The sequence below is a fragment of the Podarcis liolepis genome (assembly GCF_965112155.1).
Source record: "Podarcis liolepis genome assembly, chromosome: 5".
Lineage (NCBI taxonomy): Eukaryota > Metazoa > Chordata > Lepidosauria > Squamata > Lacertidae > Podarcis > Podarcis liolepis.
In genome coordinates, this window is record NC_139556.1 from 28009969 (window position 1) to 28034499 (window position 24531).

The 24531-nt window shown below is 44.6% G+C and overlaps 1 long non-coding RNA gene across 1 annotated transcript in view; it reads right to left on the minus strand.

Moving 5' to 3' along the window:
- Positions 1–2321: 2321 nt before the first annotated feature.
- Positions 2322–24531, minus strand: part of LOC310706668 — a 32730-nt gene continuing 10520 nt past the window's right edge. The window contains exon 3 of the long non-coding RNA XR_014526034.1: positions 2322–2687. This is a non-coding gene — a long non-coding RNA (uncharacterized lncRNA). The remainder of the gene's footprint in view (positions 2688–24531) is intronic.

Below are 24531 nucleotides of genomic sequence, written 5' to 3' on the forward strand. Positions count from 1 at the left end.
TTTTTGCGTGTGAGATAACCGCATTCAGGAATCTCGCCACCTGCAGAGTAACAGAAGGATCTGTATCCTGCAAAAGCAGTGCGGCGTGTGACTCAACAGGCCTGCTAACCAAGCGCAGTAAAGCAGGGCCCAGGAATTTAGTCCTGGCTATGCTATGTAGGGGACAGTTGAACATTATATGTGGAAGAGATTCAACAGTTTTCCCATCACACACGCATAGCGGAGACACCAAACCCTTGGAAAATCTGTGGTTCAGCAGGTTTGATGGAAGGACATTGAACCTTGCACGAATAAATGCAAGTCGGTGTGGTACTGATGAAAGAGATGACATGTATGATGGAAGGTCAAGTGGTGGGGTTATTCCGTGATACCTGGGGGAGCAGACACCCCCACCTCTGGCAAGGTTGTGTTGATTTTCAATGTCTGCTAATCTTTGCTCAATGAGGCTTTTAGCTGAGCGTAAGTTCATCTTTAGGGAGTCCGCTGGGGAAATTCCGATGCTCAGAAGTTTGGCATGGATTTTTCCTACCCACGGATTAACAAATTCGTCCCGCCAGAGGCACTGAAAAAGGTAATGGTCGGGAAGCCTATGCCAGCTGGACAGCCAATAGCCAAAGACTCGCTTCCAGATGACAGTCTCCAATGTTGCAATCCTTAACTCCAGACGTATGGCTGCGTTGCTCACACACATGGGGAGTTTCAGGAGGCGACGGAGAAACTGATTCTGCAATGTCTCCAGCGATGTTAAATTGGACCCAGGGGCCCAGAGCGGGGCAGCATAGCAGAGGGTGGAAACCACTTTTGCGTGGTATACCTTCAGTGCAGAGGGGATGTGGGAGGCTCCGTCAGCCGCAAAAAATTGGAGTAGAGCATAAAGTATTGTTTTCCCTTTGTTTAGTAAATACTGTATCTGTGGCTTCCAGCTTAGGTTGTAGTGAAAAAAGACTCCCAGGTATTTAAATTTGAAAACCTGTTCTAATTGGACTCCATCTAACTTCCAGCTGTAAGTTTTCCGAGACCTGGTAAAGACCAGGACTTTAGATTTCCCATGATTAATTGTCAGATGGTTGAGTTTGCAATAAGCCGCAAAAATCTTTAGAGCTCTGCATAAACCGACTCTAGAGTAGGAAAGGATCGCTGCATCATCGGCGTATAGGAGGCTTAGCCTAGCGGTTACTTCGACTCCAAAACAAGACATTTGCAACAAGCCACAGTTAGACAAGGCTCTTCCTGAAAAGTTATGCCTGTAAAAGAAGAAGAACGTGTCAATTTGATTTAAAAATTGTAATGTTGATGCACCTAGATAGTCACCAAACAGGAATGAGCTTTGATTAAAGTAGTGTTGTGGTCAATAGCCTTCCCTAAAATAGGATTAGGGATTAGAGGGTGCTTTGGGATGCCCAAAAAGTGATGAGGTGGCAACCCTAGTATATTTACTCCACTCTTCCTCTGAGAAAGACAGAACAGCCTGTCGGATTCAAGCCTTATCAGGAGGAACTGGCCACTCTCCAGGCACCCGGCTTGATCTCCTTGTTGACCTCCCTGTCTGCGTTTCCCGGCAGGATACAGGCTAGGTCGCGATCGGCGATCCTCCTCAGAGTGAGAAGGACACACCACTCTTCCCTGCTCCCTGCTCCCCCCCCCCCCAGGGAGGGGAAAGAGATAGACAGAAATGTATTTACATGCCTTTATTTCTGTCTTTGCAGCATTACAGAGAAACGCGTCTGCACTCTTCAAACACCAACAGCAGAGAGACAAACTCCACCTCCTGTACTTCCTGTACAGGTCAAATTACACTCTGATCTAAATCCGGTGCTCAGCACAGTGAATAGACTGTCCCTTTGTTCTCACAGTACAGTCCCAAACATTCCCATCATGTTTTGCTTTCCAGCCAGCTGCAGCTCGCTGCTGCATTGCTCCTTTTCCGTAACACAGCCAAAGATCTGAAGCACCATGAATCTAGCATTGTTAGAGTGGGTTGCTGCCAATCACCTGACCTCAGGTTGGCCACACTGGTGCTGCTGGAGGAGGCAATGTGTTGGCCAGGTTGCTATGGTGCAAACACACCAACGAGCACCGTATTGGCTTCACCGGTGCATCTGCATCTGACCTTTGTTTGTTTATATCACTGCTGCTTAACAAGATGGCGAGCGATGAGGCAGCAACAAGGTCAGTCAGTGAAAAGGCTGAAGGGGGGGAGGGAGAGGTCTGGAATTTGTGGAGAAGGGTGAGGAGCAAGCTCTCTCCTAACATATGTGGCCTTGAGCAGCCAGAAAGAAAAAAAAGTGAGGGGATGTTTTGGGCTGATGGTGACAGGCAATGCACAAGTTATGAATTGCTACCTTGAGTGAAGCAGCTGGGTTCTCCATGAGGCCTCTCCTTAGTCATGCAGAGCTGTCTGCCAGCTGTAGCCAGGAGGTCATGGAGGATTGCCACCCTCCATGATCTTCAGCTATAAATGATAAGTCAAGTTGGGACCTCTCCTGAGTTGCATGGAACTGTGAGTAATAGCTCTGCAGGATGTAAGCCCCAATGTGAGTTTGGGAAGCTTGAAATGGGATTTGCATCATTCAGGGGGTGGGCTTCATTTTTAGCTCTCCCCACTTACCTGATTTCTGAGTCTGCTCAAGATAAATATCAAAATGTCTCAGGGTGGTGGTTCTACACAGGTTGTCACCAGATTTCACCTAAAGCAAACATCCAAAGCCAATTAGGGATATTTTCAAGAGATGGTAAAACAACTGGCTTCAGACACACCTAAGTAGATCTCAGTCATGGCTTGTGAAGACCCAGTAGAGCATGGATCAAAGCAAGTCCAATATTGTAAAATAATGTTTCAGTCATAGTCACAATCATAGAAGAACAGAGAAATAAGTAGTAAAAACAAGATTCACTCAGCTCATCTTTGTCCATGTGTTTAAGGCATATCTTTCTGAAATGTTTTTTCTGTGTCAAGGTAGTTGTACTGAAATGGAGATAAATACATAGCAACATCCCTTCTAGACTTCAGACATTGTCACAGCAATTTGGGTTTATGACAGGTTTGAAATCACAACAAAACTTCCTGTTTTGACACTACCTGGAGAATCAAGGTTCAGTCAGAACAACTTCATTCAATGGTCATCACTACTCAAATTAAATTAGTTCCTCCCCATTACTTTCTGTCCGGTAGGTCTAGCATCTGGAAGCCTATTCACCATAAAGGTAGGAGCGGTATAAAGAGAAGCAAAATATTAGCACAATTCTAAGATGGCGCCACTAGAAAACATACAATATGGAATTCAGATGTGGTGATTGACTGTGGTTTAATTCATTCATTCATTCATTAAGAATTAAGACAACCTATTGGAGGATAGAGTCACCAGTGCCTATTACAGTAGCTATGATAGTTGAATTGAATTATCCATTTAAAGATTCAGAGAGTGTACCTGTGTATCGCAGATGCTAAGGAGAAGTAACAGGTGCAGCAGGTCATCATCTGCTCAACTTATTTGTGTGGCTAACCAAGATGGCTGGCTGTTGTTGAAAACTGAATACTGGATATTATCTTAATTCTTAGATAGTGAAACAGCATTACCCATGCACAAGTGCCATCCAGCTTAGGGAAAACCCCAATATTTGTAGAAGTAGAAAAAGGGGGGGGGCTGTTAAAAACAGCCAAGTGAGGACAGGGTCCCTCAGCATCTATGGATTGCTGGCTGAGTACTGGAGGGGAAACAGAAGACTGAGGGGTGTGGAATGGATCATCCTGGAAAAGGGCATGCCTGGCTAGTGGTACCAAGAACAGGAGTGGTCCTCATTGCAATATTTTGTTGCAGGTTCCACGTGAACTGCTCTACTCTTGCGGTATAAAAGGCTTTCATAACTAGACTCCTTGGGATCCAGACAATTCAGCAAAACTGGTTGAAAACAGCTGGCTCACTTGCTGAGTTAAAGAGAACACACAGGAACATTAGCAAATCGAGATTTGTACACAACTCTTTGTATCCTCCAAGGGAGGATCTCATATCTCATACAAGCCGAGAAAGACACAGAGAGGTCTGTGCCTATTGCTAAACAGATAGATATATGTTTGCTTAGAGTGGAAATGTATAGATATAGATTCCCGAGGAGATAAAGCAATGCGAATACCTCCCGTTTCCAACTATGTTTTACTTTCCTCAATCTCTCTCTCCGGAGAATGTCTCTTTGTTATTAAACCTTGATTCTTTTATACTTCATCTGGTTGGCTCCTTGTGTGTTTGTTGTCTATAATTGTCTCCATGAAGGCTGAAGTGTAGCAAGACAGTCAACTCTCGATAGGCAGAACTGAATAAAACAGTCTCCCTCTGGAGCAAGTTATTTGCAATGTGAGAGCTGTGCACACATGTGCAGGTGAACGGCATGTGTGCAACTCTCTGACTTGGGCTCTTGGCATGCTATAAGCGATAATATGTTTCAGTAAATTTTGCTTTGGGGCCTATAAACGTTTGTCATCCTTCCAACACGGTTTTGGATTTGTTCTAAGAAACCTAATACTGATGTCGAAGTAGGATAAACAACAAAGTACTTATATGCGATAATAAGGGGAACCTTTTGTAACAAAAGAAACCTTGTTAATTTCAGCACTGTTGGGAAATGAAAGGGGCCCAGAGAAATCAGCCCTTGCCAACTTCAGTATTTAATAAAATCTCATAAACTATGGGGACAAAGTGGGCAAGTATTACCAAATCAGCTTTGTCCCTTTACAGGGGAAATAAAGCACCCCAAAGCATTAGAGCGTTCCTGAAAATGAGCACTGCAAGGAGCCAAACTTAATGGAATATATATGTTTCTGCAGCTTGCATTACAGGCTTTTGCATAACTGTGCTTGTAGACTACAATAGGGCTTTTAAACAAGAATAATCTTAATAAAGTGGGAGCCTATCAGTTTGACTCAAGACATAACCTTTGGGAGTGGGGGAAAGAGCAAACCACAGGGATCACTGAGACAGCAAAGGAATGGAAAGCAATTCTGGCTGTGGCTGCAGTTGCATTTTAAGTGGGCTTGGCAGCTCAAGATCTGAATCCCAGCACAGTGGGAGAGGCTACAAGTTTAACCTGCAGGGTTTAAGATGCACATTTTCACTCTTTGCTTTTCTGAATAGCTGAAGCCCTCAACTAAGTAATGGAACTGACACAGTGCTGCCAACCCCCTCCCTTTTCCACGTTCATCTTACTTTATTTATCTTAGAAATGGATGGGTCTATTTACTACCTCAGAAGCGCTTGGCTAAGAATGGGCCCAGAAAGATTGCTTGGTACATCCTGAAGGATGGCACCTTGAGCACATCTCAGCAGGCCTTCAAAGGAATTAAGACAACAAAATAACAGGAGATTAACTGCACAACAGCAATGTATTTGTTTATGTTGCTGTATCCTCTGTTAGCCTCTGAGGTGCAGTCATTTTGTAACCATGCCAGGGAGATGCTGGAACACTAACTGGGCTGTGTCATAGCAGGCACACAGAGAGCTTTAGGTACATCAAGATGGGATTTCTGTTTCCACCAATGGCTGGCCAGATGCTTCTGGGAAATCATCAGCAAGGGCACGACCGACTTCAGGAAGGGAAGCATCCCAAAGGGTGTGAAGCGATTTCTATGGAAGAGTCCTGTGGAACAGCTTTATGCAAAGGCACAATTGTTCTCTGGGCAAGCAAGCTATGAAAAAGAGCACAGTGGCGCTTCTGTGACTGAGAGAAGAGATGAGCAAATCTCTCTGTTCCTGGTCTGGGCCACTTTTGCATGCACTCACCATAAATCAGTAACATCCAATTTCTGCATTAATCTGCAAATTGTTTGCTTGTTTGTTTTTTAATCTGGACAACAATGCCTCTTAAATAGACACTTAAGTATGTGAACAGTGGTACCTCGAGTTAAGAACTTAATTCGTTCTGAAGGTCCGTTCTTAACCTGAAACTGTTCTTAACCTGAAGCACCACTTTAGCTAATGGGGCCTGCCGCTGCTGCTGCACTGCCGCTGCACGATTTCTGTTCTCATCCTGAAGCAAAGTTCTTAACTCGAGGTACTATTTCTGGGTTAGTGGAGTCTGTAACCTGAAGCGTATTTAACCTGAAGCATATGTAACCCGGGGTACCACTGTATTTTAATCTGTTTTGATTAATATACACATTTCTAAAATATTTTTGCTCAAAGTCACACATTTCTAAATGTGTTTTATATGCTCTTTGAAATAAGAACTCCATCAGCCAACTGTTGCAAAAGGATATCATTATATGGAAGACTGGTATACACATACATGCTCCCCCGTGATCTAGAAGTCAGTTTGTGGGAAGTTCTAAATTTTTTGGGGGGAGGGGTATAACCTAGGCACATTCAGCAGGCTCCACTCTACAGATATGCTCCCAATGTGGATGGGGTCAACAGAGACATGGCAGTGAAGGTGGGTGCAGCCATTCCCCTTGTGTGAGAGAGATAATACCAATATTGTGGTACCTTGGTACTTGAACAGCTTGGCTCCTGAACAAATCGGCTCCCAAACGCTGCAAACCTAGAAGTGAGTCTTCCAGTTTGTGAATGTTTTTCAGAAACTGAATGTCCGACGTGGCTTCTGCGGCTTCCAATTGAATTCAGGAATCTCCTGCAGCCAATCGGAAGCCACGTCTTGGTTTTTGAATGGTTTTGGGAGTTGAATGGACTCCCGGAATGGATTAAGTTCGAGAATCAAGATACCACTGTATAGTGCTTATAACACACGATTATTATATGTAGGAAAGCAGGGGAAACAAGCAAAGAAGACATCAGAGGCTACTCCCGCTGGATTGTCCCCTTGGAAGAATTTGTATCCTTAAAACAACAACAATATTGCACATGATTGTAAGTCTCCTATCATTCATTCATTCATTCATTTAAACCCTGCCCATCTGGTTGGGCTGCCACTCTGAGCTGCTTCCAACACATACAAAAACACAATAAAACATCAAATATTAATAGTAACCGTCTGATCCAATCTAAAAAATCACAATAACTTTAAAATAAAATAAACAACATATATCAAAGCAATATTCAATAATCCATTAGAATCTAATAGTAAACAGTAAAATTAAACGTCAGCAAATAATAATTAAGTAATTTACACTTATTACAACAAAGAATTACTAATCAGTCATCGGTTAAAAATAACAGCAAATCACAATGCATAAAACACCACAGAACATACAAAAGCATGTAAAAGGATCAAATTTAGAAACAAGGGCACACAACTTATAAAATTATTTTTTTTAAAAAAATATATCCCTGAACTTCCCAGCTGCTTGTGCTCTTCTCAGAATCATGGTCTGGGAAAGGCTCCCGGGACTGTAGTTCGGGGGGTGGACAAGGCAAGTGGAAAAGCCATTGCCTGGTGGCCAGCAGAAAGATTCTCTCTCCTCAGTTCTTTCTCTGGAGCAGTTGTCATCTGAAGGCTTCCAGGGCTGGCGGGTGGGGCAAGGGAACTAGAATGCAGGAATTAATCTGCACACGAAGCAGATTCTACATGAAAATTTGCAAAGCCCCAGGCTGCACATCACACATGATTTGCAGCATAAGCGTGCATTTGATTTTTGTTAGAATGCCTTCATTTTCATTAACTAAAACTAAATAGAAATCAGATGGAAAGTTTTGGTGGTTGCTGGCTTGCCAGTATCTGTAACTTTTGCTTCTTTTAGTGCCAGGTCATTGTAAGCAGAAGGCCCCGGATTGATGAGATTTCTTTCTCCCAACTCATCTCTTCTCTCTCTTGCTGCCCAGCTGAAGAAGAGAGATTGGCTTTTGTGACCTCCTGCTGATGCTGTCCAGCTGAAGGAGAGGAACTGGCCATTGTACCCTTGTGCTGAGTCTGCTTGCCGGAAGATGGACTCATGCATGCTCTATTATGCTGAAGCTGTCCACCCGAAAAAAGACACTGGTCCCTGGTGTGGACCATTGTTATGATAGAGTGGTATGCCTAGACAGGGTGTTGAACAGCTAGGCCTGGGTGTCCATTTGCACACATGGCAACTACTTTAAAAATGACGCACTATGCGAGCAAAGGAGGAGGAAAGCTGTGTGAATGTGTTTGCAGTGAGTACCGAAAACAGCACACAATTCACTTGCGGACACAATACTTAGAAAGAATAGGTCTGAGTGGTTTTCTGCTTGTCTCTGCTTTCTAGGCATGGGGTCTGAGTGGTTTTCCATTTGCCTGGGAAAACTCAGTCTTGGCCACTGAATTGGAACAGACGTCAATCCACAGCAAATCCAGTTGACATTTGCTCCAATTCATTGATAAAAAGTGGGTTTTCTCGGGGCAAGTGGTGTGGCAAGCCGACATGTGGATGAGCTCAATACTTTGATACTCAGGAAAGCCACAAGGTAAATACATCTAGATCAGACCTATTTTTTTAAATGATTATTGTCAATTTCCAGGCAAATAGACAGAGAAGTCGTACCTTGGAAGGCGAACAGAATCCATTCTGGAAGTCTGTTCGACTTCCAAAACATTTCGAAACCAAAGCTTGGCTTCTGATTGGCTGCCCCGTCGGACGTTCGGGTTCCAAAAGAATGTTTGCAAACTGGAACACTCACTTTTGGGTTTGCCAAAACGTTCAACTCGCAAGGTGTTTGGGATCCAAGGTACGACTGTGTTTTGTGAAAATGACAGTGTAATTTTTCAAATGTGGACAGATATTTAAGATCTGGAGCAATTAATCTTTTCATACTATGGTTTAAATGCACATCTTCCTTATTTAATTAATCTGCAACTCAATCGCATTGAGCAAGAACAAGATAGAAAATCACATTTAAGAACACCATGTGAGCCCAGCATGCCATTTAAAGCTTAACAGGGTTCCACTAAGATATTGTTAAACAAGTCATGGAAAACATGATATATTGACTTTCCTCCCTCTCATTGCTGTCCTCTAGAGAATTTTGGAGGAAGGAATATATTCATGTTGCATATTTTAACAATAATTGTGGTAATGACTAGCTCACCCATTGTGAGTGTCTGAATTTTTCAGATGAGAAAGCTCAGGAATACATACACTATAAATTTTTAAAAGGCTAGGGAGCACACAGTCTTCTTGGATCATGGGTTCCGACACATGATATGTGGTTTTAATTGTTTATAATTATGAGGTTCTGGCAAAAACAGCAAGATACAGTTGTAAAAAATAATGAGGCTATGGGACATTAGCACACATCAAGTTTGTCCTGCTTTCATGCAAAATTAACTCGCAGGATTCAGTACCATAGGATTGCACCAATGGCTACAAGCTTAGAAGTCTTTTCAAAAGAACTGGACAAATTAATGGAAGATGGATCTTACAACAGCTGTTGGCTGAAACAGCTAAAATAGCCTTCTGTGTTCGCAGTGCCTCTGAAAAGAGAAGAAACTTGGGATAAATACAAAGGCAGTAGTGATGCCCAAAAGTACCCTGAGAAAATTTCTCAAAACTAAATCAAAATCCCTGTTCCTTTTCTTTTTTTTTAACTGAATCTTTGTCCCACACAAAGGTGGGTTTCAAAGGAGGGGTTGTTTTTTATTTTGAAAATTTAGGTCCTTTCAGGGGACAAAAGCAGTCCTTTTTTCTGGGGGTATGCAATGGAGTTCTGGCACCTCCCCCCCCCAAAAAAAATGTTTAAAATGTGGCATTTACTGTAACAACTTCATGGTGAGTACCAGCTCCTTTCTTCTTCTTCTTCTTCTTCTTCTTCTTCTTCTTCTTCTTCTTCTTCTTCTTCTTCTTCTTTAAAAATGCACTGGACAAAAGTCATAGGATTTTCAGGTGGTGGAGCAATATTTAAAGTTATGATGTGATGAGAGCGTTCACACCCCACCCCACCCCCATTTTTAGACTTAAAAATGCCAATACTTGGATAATCAACCTGTTCCTGAGCAGTGGCATAGGAAGGGGGGTGTTGTGGTTGTCGGCCGCCCCGGGTACCATCTCTGAGGGGGGTGACAAAATGGCAAAAATATGTGTTTTTATAATAAATAATAAAAAATGGTCTCACAACCCTTTTTTGTGGAGAAAAAAAATAACTCCCACACCCACACCCACCCCTTCCTATGCCACTGGTAGCTAGGTGAGGCGGCGGGCACTGGGCACCACACCGCGGGGCCTGCAGCTTGCCTGAGCCATGCTTCTCTCCTGAGGGGGAGGTGGCGGGTGGACTGCCTGCAAGTTCCACACTGCTTTTTTGAGCAGCGCGGGGCTTGCATTTGCTCACCACCTCAGCCGCCCTACAGCTGAGGGGGAGGTTGTGGAGAGGCTCCATGCAACGTGCCCAGCCTTTTCTCGCCCCGCCACCATGGGTGGCTCACTCCGCCTCTTGCTTCAGGATGCACACACCACACCAGGTACCTGAGCGGCTTGCTACACCGCTGTTCCTGAGACTGACATTCTGCAATGACATTGTGTTATTCCCATTCTGGGGTGCTCCCTGCCCCCCGCCAAATTATTGCAAACAAAGCCGGGGCAGATATCTCAGCCCTGCCTTAAAGAAAAACTTTTCTGATTTCCATCATAATTCCCCAAGGGCTTCTCCTTAGAAAGAACCTTGATTGCCAACATTGCTTGATGACGCAGGCCTCACCCTGTATGAACGTTATGGTCTCACGGAGCCATTCCTGGTTGCATCTGAATTCCCTAAAGGATTTTATCTGAGAAGGGTCCCACAAATTTAATTTGGTGATATTTTAGTGGCAGCTGTGAAAATCCTAGCTGACATCTCTGTTATGAGACTTCTGCATTTCTAAAGGCATTTGGCTGGCTGCTTGTTGGAAACACATTGCAGGACCGGATGAACCACTGGCCTCATCAAACAAGGCAATTTTTTTTGTCTTATTTTGAGAGCTTTTCCTCTTATAAGTGTGCGTTAGTGGGCTACGGCTAGGCTTGCAGACTGTCACAAAATTAGACTTTCCCTTTTCAGCAAGAGGGGCTGAAATGGAAGAGTGGAAGCTTACACATCAGCTCCCCAAGGAGTGCCTGTGCAGTCAATGAATTACTGACTTCTCCTTCCAGGCCTGTCATTCAGACTCCCTTTCACCATCACTAAAACTGTCTTAGGGCTACTTGCTCCTTTTTTTGCATCAAAAAATATACAGAACGTCTTGTGACCCACATAAATAAATGTATTCCCAAAGGGCTTGCGCTTGCCTTATAAGCCCTGGCCTTCACTGAAGAAGACACAGAGCAACTTGTCACAAAATAAAACTTGAGGAAGGATAGTGCCCAAAGGAATTAGGTTTGAGCTTGGAGTTTCCCAGAATGCAAAAGGAAAATGTCCAGGCCTGCATTCAACGAGGGAAACCAGCACACCCATTCCGGGGTGGTCATTTTATCTCTGAGCAGGGCAGGAAAGGCAACAACCACAAGCCTATCTCATATGTATTCCATTCGCCTTTCAGGAACAGCTGAACTTTACTACTCCTGAAATTCTGTCTCTCAATTCTTCATTTTTATAAGAGTTGGACAGATTCAAGCAATGTAGTCAGCTGTCTATCTATATGGGTCAATTCTGATTTTTTTGTCCCTCTTTGAACCAGTCAAACTCTCCTTAATATATATCTTTAATTGTTATTTTGGAGCCATAATAGATTATAGAGTTGTTAATGGAAGAAGGTAGCAATTTGGGTTTGGTTTAGTTTTAGATTTTTAATCAATTGATTCTGGTTTAGTTTTATTTTTACATTGTTCTTTATAGGACTAGCTTTAACTCTTCTCAAGAGCTCAAGCTGGCTCTCTTGGGATTTTCATCCTCAAATGGTGTTGTCTGACTCTTCAGTTGCTCCCCAATTAGCAGAGAAATGAGTAATGGGAACCAAAGGGACTTAGCATAGACAGAACCAGGAGAATCTGGAGGGCATAAGAAGATGGAAGAATGAGTGAGAAAGGTTTGGGTTAAATAATAATAATAATAATAATAATAATAATAATAATAATAATAATAATAATAATAAAAGCTGGTCTGATGTACAGAGGCCAATTCTTTCATGCAGCTTCATTGACCATGTGTTGGCAGGGGAGACAGTGTTGAATCTGCTTCAGGTAGACAGTAAGTCTTCTGGCAGGCAATATCAACGTGACCTCCCAATAGCTGGGTTCTTTTCTGGGAGGCAGAATTAGCAGGAGGTCAAAATGGCCAGTCTCTGTCTCCTCTCCGTACACCATATATGCCTCTCCCACTGAGTCTGGCAGCTGCAACAGCATGTGGCACAATCACTTTTCCTCTTGTTGAGGTGGGTAGTGACAGCACTGGGCTCAATAGCCACTAGTCTCTCTCTTCACTTCTGTTCTACCACATGCTTGGTGGCTGTAAAAGGTAGCTCCACACTGGAGAAGTGATGCTGGTGTCACTCTGTGCTCTGAAGACATGAGTAGCTACATCGTCAACCAGCATGTACACCCACTAGTGTTGGGAAGTATGCCACTAGGCCCTGATTGGCTAAGCAATATCTGGCCCTGACTGGCTAAGCAATATCTGGCCTTCTGCATCATGGCCTTTCTGTATAAAAATTCTTTCTGACTTTTGTCTGATGCCTCCTGCTTTTGATGAAGATCCTGGGTTGCAACACCTGGTTGTGCCTGGATGCAGCTTGCTGGTACCGTGAGGTCTCTGACTCTCATGGTTAGTATTAAGGTAAGGCAATCTAAGTTTGTTAATGTCTATTCAAAGTCCCAAACGTATCCTTACACTGTTAGTTTTTCTCTTAATGGTCCTTTTGCTGGTAATGGATTCTTACGCTTAAGTTTATATAACCTCTTTAAGACAGTATTGCATTTATCCTGTTGTGGCTTCTCGGGGTAAGTTGGGCTCAGAAATCTGGTACCTAGCTGATTGAAGAAGAAGAAGAGTTTGGATTTGATATCCCGCCTTTCACTCCCCTTCAGGAGTCTCAAAGCGGCTAACATTCTCCTTTCCCTTCCTCCCCCACAACAAACACTCTGTGAGGTGAGTGGGGCTGAGAGACTTCACAGAAGTGTGACTGGCCCAAGGTCACCCAGCAGCTGCATGTGGAGGAGCGGAGACACGAACCCGGTTTCCCAGATTACGTGACTACCGCTCTTAACCACTACACCACACTGGCTCTCTATTGGTTCTATGCTACTGAATGAATCGTGGGCATGGGGCTCAACAGAAAGAGAGTGGGCTGTTTGGCTCTTTGTGAATCTCAAGGATGTCCAGAAATAGAAGAAGATGCCTTCACCCCGGTATGGCTCCCCTTTATCACATACACAGCACAACAAGACAATGACAAGAATCCACCAACAGCATACGAATCAATATGGCTAACCTGGTTCAAAAACACACACACACCCCACTCACACATGAAAACAAAGTTCACCACAGCCAATCACAAACAAGCAACCTCGCCCTAGGCCAACCCCAACCTCTCCCATCACCAAAAGAACACAAGCGAATAGCAAAGAGAACCTGCACAAGCGACACTGACACAAAACCCCACACATACATTAAGTAATATAGAAACTTTGCCACCTGTAATGGTTCTAGGGGTTGCTTGTGTGTAAATCAATGCCACCCTTGGCTGGTTGCCTGAATGAACCCGTTCTGTCTGGACAGCCACACGCCCGTCACTGTCTCAATCGCTGGCAGAATCCGTTAGTGGGCGTTTCTTGAACTTCTTCCAGCACAGAAGCTCTTTGACGCCTAGTCTCCGCCTAGCTTCCCTGCGCAGAAACCTTCTGCGCAGGGAGGGTGTGGGCATCGGAGGACCCGTGCTCTCCCCACTGGTTCCCAGCGAGGAGTCTTGGAGCCACCTCGCCGATTCCCCCACCTGCCCCCCTTCTCCACTGGTGTTACGCTGATTTCCTTCCCCAGAAGATGTGCTGCTTCTCTCCCTCCCGGGACGCTCTTCGGAATCCCTCTGGAGCCCTCTCTCTCTGGCTCCGATGGCAGTTCCCTGACACCACCTGACACCACCTTCACCCACCATGACTCCCCTTTTCTTCCTAATATAACCCTAATGTCTCAACAAATGAAATTGACCTATAGAAAACGTAACTTGAGAAAAGAGACATTGCACATACTTTTGTAAACCAAGAAATCTTTAATAATAAAAAAGGGATGTCCAGAAAAAGCCTGAGTTTCCCCTGCACTACTTCTATGTTTTGTATCTTTGGTGATATTTTTTGTGTGCCATTGCTTTTATGTTAATAAAGAACAACAACAACAAAAGGAGCACCATTATTTGGCATAAACAGGAAGTAAGTGAATGTGGCATACCAGCAGAGTTTTATTATGCTTTTATATTTGTTGGAAGTCATGCAGAGTGGCTGGCACAGCCCAGTCAGATGGGCGAGGGTAGTATTATTACAGTGGTACCTCGGGTTAAGAACTTAATTCATTCTGGAGGTCTGTTCTTAACCTGAAACTGTTCTTAACCTGAAGCACCACTTTAGCTAATGGGGCCTCCTGCTGCCGCTGCACCGCTGCTGCATGATTTCTGTTCTCATCCTGAAGCAAAGTTCTTAACCTGAGGTAATATTTCTGGGTTAGCGGAGTCTGTAACCTGAAGCGTATGTAACCTGAAGCATATGTAACCCGAGGTACCACTGTATTATTATTATTATTATTATTATTATTATTATTACTACTACTACTACTACTACTACTACTACTACACTCCTTTCCACACAACCCCCTTGCCAAAGAATACTGATATCCAGCATTCACAGGATGTCAGAATGACTATGTCACAAACGTTTGGATACATTTTGGCACATTGCCACGGCATTCTTGCACTTTAGCACATTAAAAGAAAAGAACGGAAACATTGTATAAAAAGTTATGGAGTTTCAACAAGAAGCTATGGGACATTCACCAGTTGCAGCCAAAGAAATATAACTGCCCTAGAACTTTTACAGGTGCAAATGGTGTTGAATGTGCAATCATGTATAACGGCCCTGATAGCATCGTGAGCACAAATCATGAGGAATGAACAATAAATGGGCTAGCCTTTCACTTGATGTTTCTGGAAAACCTGAAAGGCCTATTGCACAAGGACTTAATCTTGTGCTTGAGAGCTGTTGCCCAACTCAAGATAGCCCATCAAGGGAAGTGTTCCACACAGTTCTCATAACTGGGATGGTGGTCCAAAGCCTAAACTTTTGCCATAGCTGAAAAACTTACGGAAAAGCATAAGGAAATTAGGAGCTAAAACGAGAGAGATGATGATGAAGAAGAAGAGTTTGGATTTGATATCCCGCCTTTCACTCCCTTTTTAAGGAGTCTCAAAGCAGCTAACAATCTCCTTTCCCTTCCTCCCCCACAACAAACACTCTGTGAGGTGAGTGGGGCTGAGAGACTTCAAAGAAGTGTGACTGGCCCAAGGTCACCCAGCAGCTGCATGTGGAGGAGCGGAGACGCGAACCCGGTTCCCTAGATTACGAGACTACCACTCTTAACCACTACACCACACTGGGATAAGTTTGCATGTGACCCCTTCTTGCATTGTGTGACCAGTCAGAGAGCTGTAATAAAACCACCATTTCTCCCGAATTCCCCCACCTGCTGGTTAGATTTATTACCAAGACATCTCCCTGGCTAAGCAGTCCCTCATGGTCAATGCTAAATGGATGCATTTAGTGTGCTCATAAATTTTCCCAACATGTAGTAAACTGCTGTGCACTGTATTGTTCTGGTTATTTTAAAGTTCTTTTGTATAATTATGTATTGCCTCATGTTATGTTGTTATGGATTTTTTTTAATGAATGCAGAATAAAAAAGACAACTGGCAAAACTCAGTGGCACCTCTAGAATTTACTTTTAGCATTACTCCTTGCAGTAATATCCTTTGCATGGTAACGGCCAGGACCAGATCTTAGAATAATCCATGTTTAGCCTGGCACTCTGGGGACTACCATGCACAGGATATCACTGGAGGTGGGACAATATCTGAACCAAGCCTACATGTTTATACATGGAGCAGCAACAGCTATACAGTCCATGGAAACAAACTTGAAAAGTTACACTGGCCAGAGTTCAATAATATTTGAGGGAGTCTGAAGGCTGCATGTGTAGTGTGATAACTTGCAGTCTGCCACTCTTTAAGGCAATTTGAGCACCTGCTGGGATTAAATGAGATAAATGCTGACTGTATGCAGCATGGCTTTGCCAAAAAGACCTTGGGTTTGGCATCGTCTCTAGCATGTACAGTAATTGGACTCCATGAGGACATAGCATATGTTCTTTCTGAAAGGAAAGTGCTCCCGTTTAACAAGTTTTGAATTCCAAAATAAAGCATGCAGATAGTGTGGGGTTGTTCTGCCAACTTGAAGAATTGATTCAAACTTCACAATGTCTTAGTCTAATTGGAAGATATCCTGTTCAATAATACTAGCACATTTTCGTAATCCTGGATTTTCAGTTTACTTCTGACTGCTTTCTACGGAACATCCCGCAGACCTGAATATTGCACCCTTCTCAGCTAAGTTAGGTTCTTTCTTAGGGCCAATGCAAATCCTTTCAAACAAAGCAACTGAAAGTCGTCAGGTTATTGTGCAAATTCCATTCTGCACAACTGTCAAATTGGGGTGCTTCAACTAACTGCAGAATTCATGTCAACGCCATGTCTGTTGGCAGCCACAATGATTCAAAGCTATGTCAGGATGACATTTTTCACACAAATTCCCCAAACCGGGTAGGGAATAAAGAACTACAGCTGTTTTAAAAAATGGACCAAAGGGTCATAATTCAGCACAGAGTAAAGTAAATTGTGGTCTAGTTCAGAAGGATGAGAAGCTAGTGAAGTAGGCACTGCTTGCCATGTCTCCCTGTGTTGCAGATAGAATGATTGCTGCTAGGTGACTCCTGAAGGATGGAAATTGTCTTTCAGCAGAACTAAGGGAATAGTTCTGCTTCATGTTCTTAGTGAGGTTGTTCATTTTATTTACTATTTTTTTTATTAGGTTACTATACCGCACATCATCACAAGATCACAGGGCAGTTCACAGGATAACTATATAATAAAATGTAATAATGTCATCACGCTGCAGTCTGTGTGGCTACTGATTGGTGGCTATGTCACTGCAATATGACAACAGAACAGCAGGTAGATTGTCCAAGCAGGCAAGTAGCAGGTGGCCCAAGTGAGCTGCAGAGGAACAGCCAGGCCAGGCTAGGCCAGCTCCTCAGCAACTGGCCTGTTCTGCTTCTACTGCCCACCTCAAACCAATGCTTCAATTTCAGCAGCACTGGAGACTGATGAAGAGAGAAGTTGCAGCAGAGCAGGACAGTTGCTGGGGAGATGTGGTCTGGACAAGCTATAAGGATGGCAAGGTTAAAGGGAGTGTGGTGGTTGGTGGTGGGGTAGAGCTGCTGAGGTGTAAAGGGAGGGGTGGGTAGGTTGGGTAAGGTGTAAAGGGAGAGAGGAATGGGGTTGAGCCAAGGGGGACAGAGGGGACATCAAACACAACAGGAATTGGGAATGGAATATACAGAACTGGGTGCAAATTATTGTATACATAATAAGAAAGGAACTAGTTGATGATGATATCCAGTTGAACTGGCTTGCTTCCGTCAGATATTATCTAAATCAGTGTTTCCCAACCACTGTTCCGCGGCACACTAGTGTGCCGCGAGATGTTGCCTGGTGTGCCGCGGGAAAAATTAAAAAATTCGAAAGATTTTTTTTTAAGTCAAATTTTCGATTGGGGCGCCGTCACTAGATGACCCCTGGGGTTCCCTCCCTCCCTCCCGCCTCCCTCCTCCTCCTCCTCCGGGGAGGCCCTTCCTGGCTCTCGGCGAAGGCTTGGCGGCTGCCACTCACTCACTCGCTCGCCCACCCGTCCCTCCATCCCTGCACCCGGCCTCTCCCCCTCCGTCCCCGGCGCGGGGGCTGCTGGGATCCGTAGTCCCCACACCCTTGGGCTCCGCGCCCGCGCGGGGTGCGCGAACTACGTTTCCCAGCGTGGCCTGGCGGGCCGGGCGTTTTGTTTGAAGCGCTCTTCTCCCGGCCATGGAATGAGCGCAGCGGCAGCGGCCGGGCGGGCAGGGGCTCTTCTGCGCAGACCCCGCGCAGCCTGCCTGCGCCCCCGCGGAGATCGGGCGGCAGGATGGAGCCCGGGGATCCCCGCGGAGGGGGAGCAGCGGAGGCGGAGGCTGCCCCCCAGGTAGGGCTGCGTCGGGGTTTTTTTATTTTTGCAATGCTGCATCCACGCCGGAGGGGACGCATCGGACCGCGGGGAGACCCCTTGGCGGGCGTGCAAGGCAATGCATGCGTGCAGGCGTTGCATGGAGTGCAGTGCAATGCAATGGCAACGCGGCGCCCTGCATGCATGCATGCAACTTCCACCGGCGCTCCGGACTTGGCAGGTATGGGGGGTCCCCAGTGGGCGGCAGAGAGAGCCGGGAGGGCGAAGGGGAGCCGGGGGGGAGCAGCGCTGCTCCCCGAGCCGAGCCCAGGGGGAAACTTCGGCGTCGTTGCGCCGGGTGTTGGAAGCGGAGGCTTGCGGGGGGCCCTCACCTGCAAAACCTGGTCGCCTCTCATATATTTCGTGCATTGCATTCATCGCCCGCTTTCTCCTCCAAGGAGCTCCCGGGGGCGCGCGTGGTTCTCCCTGTGTTATCCTCGCAACAACAGCCCTGCGAGGTGGGTCAGGCAAGTGGCCCAAGGGAGCACCCAGGGATTGTCCTGGCCAGGTGGGGTGATTTGAACCCTGCTCTCTGCCCGGTCTTCGTCCTCATTTAGCCCCCACATGTGCATGACTGTGCATGACTGAGGTTTTCCCCCCTCGTCTTGGCTATGGTGTGAGTCTGTGCTGTTAATTAATGGGGTTCTGCCTTCGGAGAAGATGAGCCAGCCCTCAAGGAGGTGATTATGTAATTTGCTAGCAATTCATGTCCCTCCCGGCGTGACGCTGCACGCTGACGTCACGGGGCTGTAATGGTGGTGTGCCTCGAGATTTTTTTCATGAAACAAGTGTGCCTTTGCCCAAAAAAGGTTGGGAAACACTGATCTAAATGTTCTCTCTGTGGTGTTTGATATGCAGTGGCTCATTCACACATGCAAGTCACCATCTGATGCTTCAGTTATAAGGCAGCGAACATGCAAGCACGAATCATTCCACAACAGATTTAGATTTTCAGACCTGAGTTGGGCAAAAATCCCCTCATAAGCGTGAATAATGGCTCCATCTTCTCCTATAAATGTGCAACTTTGGCTTTGGGATACGTTTGCCACAGGTGAGATTTCCTTGGCAGTCGTGCACAGTTAACATTTAGAGGCCAAGAAATGTACCCATTCTGGACAGCTGTCTAAATATTTCAAAGCTGGAACACGTTCAGAATGAATACCAGCAGTGACCCAGGAGGCAGTCCGCTTGCGTAATTAGTTTATAAATCAGTAGCGTGGCTATGTAACTAGGACTGGAGACAACAGCTGAAGTCACTTCAGCATCAGCAAACTCTTTGCAAACCCAGGGGGTTCCAGGAATCATGCCGATATGGGGATTTATGAAGTAGGTAAACAGGGAAGCTTGTAGCCACCTAGAGAGTGGGGCAAAAGAATGGGGTTCAAAATATAACCATTCAGGCTTCTGCATTTGCCAAGTTAGCAGTAGGTTTCCGGCACCACCCCAGTGACATTTTAGCAACATTTTGGGGTCATTTCTGAGTTTGAAGCCATGTGCTTGTGCACAATGACACACCAATCGGACACGTGTAAATTGGTTGTTGCCTGTATTGTCTCAGCCTTCTTCCAGAAGACTAAAGAGGTATCATAGCTCACTGGTAGAACACATGATTTGCATTATCACAAAATGCATCTGGATTGTTCCAAAGGATTTCAGATAATAAGCATGGGAATGAGCTGAAAGCCTGGAGAACTGCAGCCAGAGCAGACACTTCTTCTCCATATTGACAAATAGTCTGATTAAATTGGGGACGGGGGACGGCACAAGAGGTGACTCCCTATGTGCATATAGGGAACCTCAATTTCATCCTGACGACAAACAAGAGAGGTAGGTTAGACATGGTGGCAACAAATGACCCAAAGTTACCCAATTAGTTCCACATTTAAATGGTGATATTAATTGTTGTTGTTGTTTACTGCATTTATGAATTGCCCTTCCTCAAAAAAAAAAAAAGTCCAGCCCAATGTATAACAAAGGATGAAAAAACCCAATTGCATCGGTGATTAAAACAAATGCAAAACTGAAATATTCATAAAGTAACAGTCATTAAAAATACAAATCCACACACTGCTGATCAGGGCAAACATTACCATATCAGACTGAAAAAGTCCTGAGCAAACAGAAATGTCTTTAGCTGACATCTAAATCCCAGCAACGAAGGAGGCACATGCAACTCCAGGAGGAGATGCTTCCAGATTGTTGTGGGGGTTTGTGGGGGGGTGGGTAGGTGTGATTTTGCTGTAAATAACAGTACAAAACATTGACGATTAAGCAAGGGAGGGCTGCTTTTTTGGCTTTGTGCATCTCTCTTTTTCTTCACATGATCTGTAAATGGGAATATATTTTACTACCTTGCTTTTCCTCCCAGGAGTTCACGGTTGCCTGTATTTTCCTCTCCTCCCTGCTTTTCTCAACCTTTGCAACAGTCCTTGAGATAGGCTAGGATAACTTAATATGTACAGAAGCAGCAGTGCTTGCCTACAGACTGAGGGGAGGAGTGACGATGATGCAGGGGGCTCTATCCATTTATACAACAACAACAACAACAACAATTATTTTTTATTTATACCCTGCCCATCTGGCTGCATTTCCCCAGCCACTCTGGGTGTCTCCCAACAGAACAAGAATAAGCGATGAAACATCAAACATTAAAAACTTCCCTAAACAGGGCTGCCTTCAGATGTCTTCTAGAAGTCAGATAGTGTTTATTTCTGTGACATCTGATGGGAGGGCATTCCACAGGGCGGGTGCCACTACCGAGAAGGCCCTCTGCCGGCTACCCTGTAGCTTAACTTCTCGCAGTGAGGGAACCGTCAGAAGGCCCTCGGAGCTGAACATAAGGCTCTTCTTATGTTCTTAGTGTACTGGGCCCAGGAAATCCTGTTGGCGTACCTGAAAGCTTGGGGCTTCTTTAAAGCAAATATATATATATATATAGAGAGAGAGAGAGAGAGAGAGTGTTTTGTGTGCATTTGGTTCAAATTCTTAGTTTATATTAACAGGAGTAAGGAGAAAGTGAGGATGCCATTGGAAAGACTTCATTATGAAAAAGACTCTCCTCCTGAAGAGAGGGGAGTGGTTGTGGGCGGGAGCCCAAGCCCCGCCTCTAGCAGGGGGCGTTAGCCCCCTGCCTCCCACTTACCTGGCTGGCGCCCACGCCCATCGGCAAGCACCCAACCAGGTGCCTCCGAGGGGGCGTGTATAGTAGCCTTAATACGGCGGCGCCAGCCCCTCCTCAGTCTCATTCTTCGTTGTCCTTATCATAAAGTTTGGTTTTGATTTATTCTGTTTCTATGTTGCTTTTCATTCAAATGAATCCCAAAGTGGCTTACAAACAATAAATAGCAGCAACATGATAGAACATAAGAGAACATCACAAATACAGCACAAATCACATACAACACATTTAAGAACATCAGCATAAGCAAAAAATACATTACAATATAGTGTTTGAGGTTTTGGTAGTCCTGTGATTGTGAAAACCAGGATCAGACTTTGTATTGAAATTTTATGGGCTGGGAGAAATGCTAAGTTTTGAATGTGACTGATAAGAAACAGCCTTGGGGAAAATTCATTCTTGTGTTGCTGTTGTTTTCAAAAGTATAGGCAACCACCTGTTTCTGCATGTTCAGTATGTGCACAACCATGTATACACATGCAGGAAGTTCAAAAGTGGGTGGATAAACAGGTTCCAATTTGTACATTCAGTGTTTCCCCACCTCTAAAAAATAATAATAATGTTTAGGGGTACTCTCATTTTCCTCAAATTGAAATAATGCCCCTCAATGAGGCCAAACTTAGATTCACAAAATGTTTAGGGGTATATGTACCCCTGCATTCCCCCAGAAAAAAGCACTGTGTACATTAACCCAGGAAGTATGGATCAGCTCAGTTCATATCAGAATTAGCAAAGGAGCAAAATGCTCAAGCATCCCTGTTATCACATGATTGATTAGGTAGTGACTCTGCTGCAAATGACTCATACAGACTCATATTGCACTATTATATCAAGCTTGATTTGTTCCAAATGAGAAGTTGCATTTTCCTATCAAGCCTGATTGGTTCCAAATAATAATCATTTGATGGCAAGATAATCACTTGATGTTGAAAGCATGACAAGTGATATATTTATGAGTACTGTAAACAGATATCATGAAGAGTGCCATAGGCCTCTCTTTTCACAATGCATCCCACGAAGCTTCTTCCAGAACATGCTGCTGCTTGGAAGAAGAGGGAAACAACCTATTGCCAGGGTGAATGTGAATAGCAGTGGGTCACATTGGCTTTAAATGAGGTACAATTTCCATCACCAAATCTGTGGTTTCTTCCTATGGTGTAATTGGAGGCTATATAAACACCCTTTGTGATGATGCTCACATTTGCCTCAGCTCCCATCTTGCATCTGCTAGACACTTAAATGAGATGCCTTTGAAAATTCAGAGTGAGACTTAAATTGTGACAAAGTTGTCTAAGGACAAATAGGAAAGTTTCCCTGCTTTGTTCCCACAGCGGGGCAAGTGCATCTATTACATACGAAGAAGCCTCTATGATGCTATAACATTGTTTGCCCCATAAGGAAAAGCAGGCAGTGCCTCTGCTCAGGGTCCCCAGACTCTGCATTTATTCTTGAAATGACAGCACTTTTCTGGATCACTGGGCTCTGCAGCTCATAGCAGGTTAGTTCTGGGCTGTTGGGTCGCCCTTCGCAGCTGCCACTGAGTGGCTTTCCTTTGACTTGCACCAACTGCTGAGCTGGTATCGCTAAAGCAGAAACCTGTTTCAAGCACAGCGGACGCAAGACAAGCTCAACAGCTGGAGGATATGTGCATAAATGGAACTTGTAAGCAGCAATGAAGTCTCCTGCCGGGTTGATTACCTAATAAGTCCTTCAGAAGGAATTCAGAAGCCATGGAGAAAATTGACTTAATATTGGAATACTCACCACCTCATCATTTCCCAATCAGCACCCTCTATTACCCAGAATTCTAAAACATTCTTACCTTATGAGCCGCCTTTCATCGGCCCAGATAGCTCATTCAGCAGGACTTATCACATAATCTACTTTGGGTCAACTACCCTTCAGAGTTTAAGCTGGCTAAACATTTCTGCATGATGTACAGATTCATGAAGTATAAGGTTACTAGTCATGGTGTCTATATACTACCTACAAAATAAAAATAAAAACCCTGCACTGAACACCAGTTGTTGGGAAACAGCAACAAGAAAGGGCTAAGGCACCTATATTCTTCTTGTGGGCTTCCCAGAGTCATTTGGCTATCTACTGTGCGGAACAGAATGCTGGACTAGGTAGGCCAATCATCTGATCCAGCAGGGCTCTTCTTATGTCTTTATGGGAGTTTTTGGCCCAACCAGGATTGCATATGTTGACATCACTTTTATTGCTGAGCCTTTCGAATGGTAGCAGATCTGAGAGGAAGGAAAAAAACAGAGGGCTTAACTTTGGACATTGCTTCTTCATCTCTGAAGATCTATGGATAGGGGCTCTTTTTAGAGAGGGCAAGGCAGAATTGTACACAACACACACACACATACACACACACACACACACACACACACCATCTATATTTGTTTGGAACACCACTGTTTTACTTTTTTGTTCTCCTACAAATGCCCTTCCTTGCTTCTTTTCACAACAGCCCAGTGAAATATATTATACCAGAAGTGTCAAGGCCATTACCTTCATGGGACAGAGTGATTTTTGTAACAAATAAATGGATAAAGGGGCAGATCCTTTCCCCACTAACCTTTCCTTGAGCCCAAGCAGGCAAACATCCCTGATCTGCATGGCTGAAATTGCTATTTATTATGAGAAAACCATAAATATTGTGCATAAAATGGTGCATTATTTGAAGTTTCACTTTCAGTGAATCCAACAGCAGGCCTACAGATGTTAACGAATCTCCTCAACACTTTCCAATCTATTATCTCTTCACTATTGGAATATAACATAGTGTTCATACCTATAAGGCTGAGGTGTGGAAAGCCTCCAAGTTGATTTGTTTTTATGAACCACTTTATATATACACTAGGGGCTGTGGCCCCTGCTTGCTTCACTCATCAACCCCACCTACCTGTCATCTGCCAAACCCCATCCCCTGTCCAATCCCCTTCTTCTTATACCTTGCTCAACTCCCCTTCCTCCTTGATACTCACCTCAGCTCCCCTTCTCCTCATAGCCCACCAATGCTCCACTCAGTGGCCTGGGTCACCCACTCTCTCACTAGTCTTACTCACCTGCCTGCTCACTCACAAGCTTCAGCTCTCTGTCCACCTGCCTCTATAATCATTCTCCACCTGTCTGCTCACTCACCAGTCTCAGCTGTTCCCCTTGGCTGCCTCTTTCTCCAATTCCC